This window comes from Sinocyclocheilus anshuiensis, unplaced genomic scaffold (assembly GCF_001515605.1).
Source record: "Sinocyclocheilus anshuiensis isolate Anshui unplaced genomic scaffold, SAMN03320099.WGS_v1.1 scaffold3152, whole genome shotgun sequence".
In the NCBI taxonomy this organism is placed as follows: domain Eukaryota; kingdom Metazoa; phylum Chordata; class Actinopteri; order Cypriniformes; family Cyprinidae; genus Sinocyclocheilus; species Sinocyclocheilus anshuiensis.
The window spans coordinates 39,678-46,716 of NW_015549755.1; the positions used below are offsets into that span (position 1 = coordinate 39,678).

The 7,039-nt window shown below is 33.4% G+C and overlaps 1 protein-coding gene across 1 annotated transcript in view; it reads right to left on the bottom strand.

The window, feature by feature from the left end:
- LOC107660835 (epidermal retinol dehydrogenase 2-like) overlaps window positions 1-7,039 on the bottom strand; it is a 15,098-nt gene that overhangs the window by 2,526 nt on the left and 5,533 nt on the right. The gene's annotated exons all lie outside the window — the stretch shown is intronic.

Consider the following 7,039-nt stretch of genomic DNA (forward strand, 5'->3'; position numbering starts at 1 on the left):
ACACACACACACACACACACACACACCAGTATGAGCACTTTGATTGTCTTTGAAGGCATTTACAAAGCAGATAAGAGGAACTACAGGAATAATAAGGTATCCCAACATACAAATATTACTCTCAAGTGGCAATTAACTTCCCACATCCAAGACAATCAGATAACAAAGAGAGAGGGAAGTCAAAGACCTTTTCTCAATTTTCATATAAAAACCTGTTTTAAATCTTTAAGTTATCTGCACCCACAGAATTCCCAAAATATTCTCATATCCATTATTCTAAAAGGTTCTAAACAGGGATTGAAATTAACTTTTTCACTCACCAGCCAATTTGGATACAAAATTTTTAAGTTACCGGCCATTCATAACTTCTACTAGCCAAAAAAATAGTTACAAATGCATAAATAATGTTTTTATATTTAAAACATGAAATGTTGAATAGTGATATCTGAAATTATTTAAAAAATGAAAAGATACTTTAAATGTGAAATTAAAACCGCCAGTAGGTGGCATATCACATTTGTAACCATGCTGATTTTTTAAGAAAAAACGGCACTCTTCGTGTGATATTGATTAACTATGAACTGATATAAATATATACATTTTCTGCCTCCTCATCTTGAAGTATGTGATCATTGTTAATGCATATTAATAGACTGAATCATGCAGTGAAAGAACGCACTATAAATGCGCATGCGCACTAAATCCTGTGTTGGTCTAACCTTTGGCGGGTTGGCGGGTGTTAATTTCAAACCCTGGTTCTAAACATTCTTTGGCTCCTTCTCTCTGTAGGATATATTTTATCTAATTTGAAAATGCTTGTAGTTACCGATAATACTGTAGCACTCTTTGCTAAACACATTTTAGTTTTAATTTGAATTGAACAAAATTGTACAAACCTCCCTAGAATCACACAATGAAATGTATTAATATTTCAGTGAACTACACAGACCCAACAATATGCAAAATTATTAACATGACATAGCAGTATTAATTTTGACAGCAAATTTTTATTTAGTCTTAGTCATAGACAGTCTTTTGACTAAAATTACATTTAGTTTTAGTCATATTTTAGTCATCTGAATTGTTTTAGTTTTAGTCTAGTTTGTCAACTGAATATCATAATATTTTAGTTGACTAAATCTACAGTAGATTTAGTCGACTAGAATCTAATGGGTTAGTTACAGTGTAATGCATTTATTAAGCATTTCTCTAAAAAATCCAAACTCATTATATATTCCTGGAGAAAACATCTATTAACCTTGTAATATGAATGATATTAAGGTTTGAACATGCAGTATAGCCACAAATTTAACTGCTGTGACACAACTTGTCTTTATATTAAAATTAAATAAAACCACTTCTCATAAGGGAATATGAACATGGTTTTATTTTCAATTAAATACCAGTGGTTATATAAAATGCATTCTTTATAACAACTTGCTTACAACATTCTTCATTCTTTCAAGCAGACATATTTATTTATAAATTAAATTTAGATTAATTCGTATTAATCCGTAGAGAGTGATTTTCTCTCTTTCTTTTGTTTAAAACCGAATACACATATTGTCCTAACTGTTTACATTCACTTAAGACGTAACCGAGTGTGTTTACAAGAATACTCATTTTGTGTGTATTTCTCCGTTCATGTATGATAACATGAAAGAACTGAATTCAGTACTCGTGCTCTGTCTGAGAGATGCTTTTCTGTGAGCGTGCTTCGGGTGTGTGCACTTAGAAAACCGGACCGAATAGTTCTCTTTCGCGTCGTTGTGCTTTTTCAAATTAATCCATATGTCTGTTCTTCTCTTACTCCTAGACTTTGACATTTCTGAACGTTTTATATGATGTGCAGCAAGTGTATGCTAGCTCAGGGCCATTCAGAGACCTTTGGAGGGGCAGGTGCTCAAAGTATAAAAGGGGCACATGGAACACGACTTTAAACCTCTGGTATTGTTCGGTCATTTTAGACCGGGAAATTTAAAAAATCGCTAATTCATCGGAATGGTACGAAACTCGATGACTTTTATGGCAGTCATTATGTGACTACAAAAAATAAATAAATAGATAAAAAATAAAAAAATTGTGGACTTGATTCGAAAAAGCTAAATGTTCGTAAAAAAAAATTGTCACACTTGTGTTGTTCGCGGTCAAAAATGACCGCCATTGGAAATGAATGGGAAATACTCCAAAATACAGATACTTTTTTGTGTGTACAACCTACAAATCATTCACGATGCAGAAAAAAAGTGCACAGAAATGACACACAGATATGAAGTGTGACTGTAACACAAAGCATGTTTTTGCAAATGTGAAATAAAATAAATAATTAGCCACAATGGAGTAAAAACACAGACACCAAGGAAGGGGTTACACACTAAAACATCAAGAGTATAAAACAGACACACACACACTCACTCACTCACTCACTCACACACTCACAGACACACACATACAGTACATACAACACACTATTATAGACACACAAATGAATTGATGTGGCTGTAACAATATGGCAAAATTTAGCCTCAAAAAGACTCAAATAAGAGGTCGAAATCAGAATGATTAACCTCTGATAAAGCATTCCTGTTCATATTTATTACATTTTTGTTGAACTCTGATGTTATATGTAATAAAATGTCTTTCTTTGTGTTCAGGTTTGACTGTAGTAAAACTAATGCAAAAACTGACATTTCAAACCAAAATCTCAACCAAAAAAACATCTAAACCTTTAAAAAAAAGTTGTATTTGAGAATGTCTAAATATAAATCCAAATCCACAACTTAAAAAAAAAGTATGTATGTCTAAAAACAACTAGAGAATTTATAAGCCTTTTATATAGAGCTCTAATAGGAATCTAAGTGTCACATTTATGTCACGTTTATGTTCTATTTTGGTTTTGTATCCCCTATGTTTCTGTTCATCCTGCCTTGACCCAGTTTTCTGTTGTTCCCTGATTAGCATATTCTGTTCACCTGTTTTGATTTAATTCTCCACCTGTTTCAGTTCTCCCTAATTACGTTCCATGTGGTTATATACCCTGTGTTTTCCTCAGTTCCACTGTCTTGCTTTAAAGTTACATTGTGGTGTTAATCTCCTATGTTATTCTGTGTTAAACTCTTGGATTGTCAATTAAAGTCTTACCTTTGGATTACCCCTTCGCTGTGCCTCATCTAACCCACATCGTGACAGAAAGTGGCTATACCACAGAATTTCATATGTTTTTCTTTTTTTACTCTCATCAGATGGAACTAATCTTCCTTCAGAAATTGGATTTTAAAAGCATTGTCTGTATTTTAACATAAAATACTGCCATAATTGAAAAGTAATAGAAAAATATTAGGATTTTTTATTATTATTTTCAATGTGTATCATAATTATTGCATAGATATTAAATAGTACCATGAATTTCTCTCAAAATACAAAATAAAAAATATTATCGAACAAAAATATCTGACATTGATTTCACTGAAAATAAAAAAAAAAGTTTTTCAGGTGTCCGGTCACTTTTGACCGCGAACAACACAAGTGTGACTCCCAAATGAACAATACCAGCAGGGGTGTAAATTTCGTCTAACAGTAGGGGGGGGACAATAAACATAAAATTTCTCAAGAGCAATTTTTGAAGGTACACAAATAATACAGCTAAAATTGTACTTCTAAGGATAAGTATGCACAGAGGAAAGCCCTTACTACCATTAGTTTAGCAGGGAGACAGTGTCAAATTAGACAACTAAAGCTGTTGTGCTTGGGCCGCTAAAGCGGTCGTGTCCGTTGTAGACATTACTATCCGTCAAAAAGGTAATGTTATTATTGCTAACATAGTGGACTCATCAAAAAATACATTGGCATCATCTGTATTAAAGAGAAAATAATCACTTCATCCTATGTTTAAGTGAATAAAATAGCCTTGACAGCCAGTTCCACAACTATTGACTTTGTTCTCGCTCACCGGACTTGTGGTTGCCAGTTTTCGTGGAAAAAACGCCCAATTGCTACTCAAAACTAGTACATTCCAGGTGCTAAATATCACGTTATTGGGGGCGCTTCAACCCGCGGACATGAAAAACAACCCGCGGCAACAGTGTTAAAGTAGACCAATTCCACGTGAAAACCGCGGACTTGGCAAAACTGAGGTTATGTAAAAGAGGAAAGCAGGCATTTGGACCAAAGCACTGTGAGGCAAGGGAGGGGGAGACTCAGAATATTTATAAACTTTAAATGCATTTTTGCCCCGTTTGCGTTTGTGTTGTTTTACTACTTACAAAGTTATTTAAACTATAAAACATTGTTATTTACAATACACAGAGTGGTTTTAATCATATTTTTAGGGGGGACAACCTTCAGATTGGGGGTTCCTGTCCCTCCCCGACCCCCCCAGGATTTCCGCCTATGAATACCAGAGGGTTAAATAGGACTGTGCTCCTTGCTGATATGTGTGTCGAAACAGATGCTTCTGTATTGATACAGCAGCAAATGCCGTGACGCAATTTTGAAAAAGAATCACAGAACAGAAAATACCATTTTAAGTTTAAACGTTAAAGAATTTTTTCTTTGCACCTCTTAATTACTCTGGAATTAGAAACTGAATTATATTATTGATATTATTATTATTGAGTTTACAGGTTATGGTGGTTTTGCTGTTGTAAACACTACTGTTGCTGTTGTAGAAAAAAATATTTCTGTCTTATTTAAAATAGAAATCTGTTCTAATCCTGTTCTGAATTTATTCATTTTTTGAATGATAATGATAATAAAAACAGTATTGATAAGTATAATTCGGAGGATGAGAAAATCAGTATAAGCCTGTTTTACCAGTGTTGTGATAATTATTTTTAAAACTTATGGTGGTTTTGCTGTTGTAAACACTACTGTTGCTGTTGTAGAAAAAAATATTCTACATAATAATAGTATAATATAATTTATATATAATAATAGTTCAAAGTATGAATAGTTTTTGTCATATAACATTAAAAAGACAAGACCCCTCGACGCCCTTTAAACTTTTCCCAATCAAACAGCAAGAAAGAAAGAGAATCGGCACCTTTGTTTATATTGCTGTGTGTAGAACTATGTTAGCTGCATTTTTAATATTTAATAAATAGGCTAGTTAATTTTATTAAAATGTAAATTCATCCCCCGCACTTTAATCGGGTAGGTGTGTTCACATAGAGGTTTCTAGATTTAAATCTAGATTTAAATTCAAAGAGATAGTATCGATACTAGTCTATGCATGACCTGACTTTTTATTCGTATCTAAAATGAGGAGATGTGATAATTATTTTTAAAACACTCTACGTTTTTTAAATAAATACTGTTATAATAATAGTTCAAAGTATGAATAGTTTTTGTCATATAACATTAAAAAGACAAGACCCCTCGACGCCCTTTAAACTTTTCCCAATCAAACAGCAAGAAAGAAAGAGAATCGGCACCTTTGTTTATATTGCTGTGTGTAGAACTATGTTAGCTGCATTTTTAATATTTAATAAATAGGCTAGTTAATTTTATTAAAATGTAAATTCATCCCCCGCACTTTAATCGGGTAGGTGTGTTCACATAGAGGTTTCTAGATTTAAATCTAGATTTAAATTCAAAGAGATAGTATCGATACTAGTCTATGCATGACCTGACTTTTTATTCGTATCTAAAATGAGGAGATGTGAACATCAGGAGCACTGAACTCTCATGCAGTGTATGTTTCATTCATACTTGAAACCAGAGGGCGTTCTTGCACAGAAAGTCAAAAACGGACTCATAGAAGTAATAACTTATGACATGCAGGAAATCCCTAATATGGACTAAAGCATTCGACTATCCTGTAGCTGATCTGAATAAAAAGCTGAGACATTTTTACTGATGAAATATATATGGTATATATGTGTTTTTCAAGTTTTTCAAGTTATCTCCAGGTAATAAATAAATAAACTATACGAATAATGCAGTAGCCTACTGATTGACATATCATTTAGTATAGAAACTATAAAATATATTTCCTGCCTTATTCTGTGATAAAAATGGGAAAAAATGTGTTCGTAGTAGTCTTTATAAACCAATCATAAAATTTTAATTAGGAAAATATTGAAAAATATTATAGCCCCTTGCTGCAGCTAACGTTACTTTCACAGGCTACACACAGCAATATAAACAACAGCTGTGCATGCTCTCTTCACGTCGTTCTTGTAAATAATAATAATTTAATCAAATAAATATACAAGCACACCGCTCAGCTGAGAACTCCATCTCTTCCCAAATCGTCCCTCCCAAACATTTTTGTTTCATTTTTAATAACTGCTACAATGCTTTTTTTTTTTTTTATAACTGCTACAACTGCTTTTTCGAAAATTATTTGTCAACTAAATTAACACTTTGATATAGGCTGAATGAGAATACTGACCATTTAAGTACTTTCATGCACTGAACCCACCTGCAACCCACCTTTTGGTTGTGACACAGTTAGACAATAATTCTTAACTGCATTTAGCATTGCTTTTTCCCTGTTGTCTGCAAACATACCTGTAGCCCTCTTTGGGTTGTGACCCAGTTAGACAATTCAACCAGCAACAAATTCCAAACATACAAACACTTTTCCATATTGAGAATGAGAGAAAAACACACATACTCACACACCAATCTAAGGCACTGGTGAATTGCATGACCTCTGTCATATTCTGTCTGTCTTACATGAGTTTCTCTTTTTCAAAAAAACAATTTTTTTTAATAGATATGCAGAAACCCAGGGTAAAAACTGTTTCTAAGTTTTTTTCAACATATATAACAATGTAATGCATGTTTAAGTGCACTGCATGTTTGAGGTTTGTGTGCAGAACAGCCACTCACTCTGTGCTCTCTTAGCTCCACTCATAACAATTTGCATCCCCTCCAAAAGCCTGCAGTTGGTAAGTGAGCAGTGACTCATGGTACCACCACAGAAAGACACATTATCACTTCCCCATGTATTCACAAATTTCATGTGCATTGTTCCTCACTGGTGGAATACTCTTACTAACCCTAAAGGCAGACAATTCCCTTATAATATTCA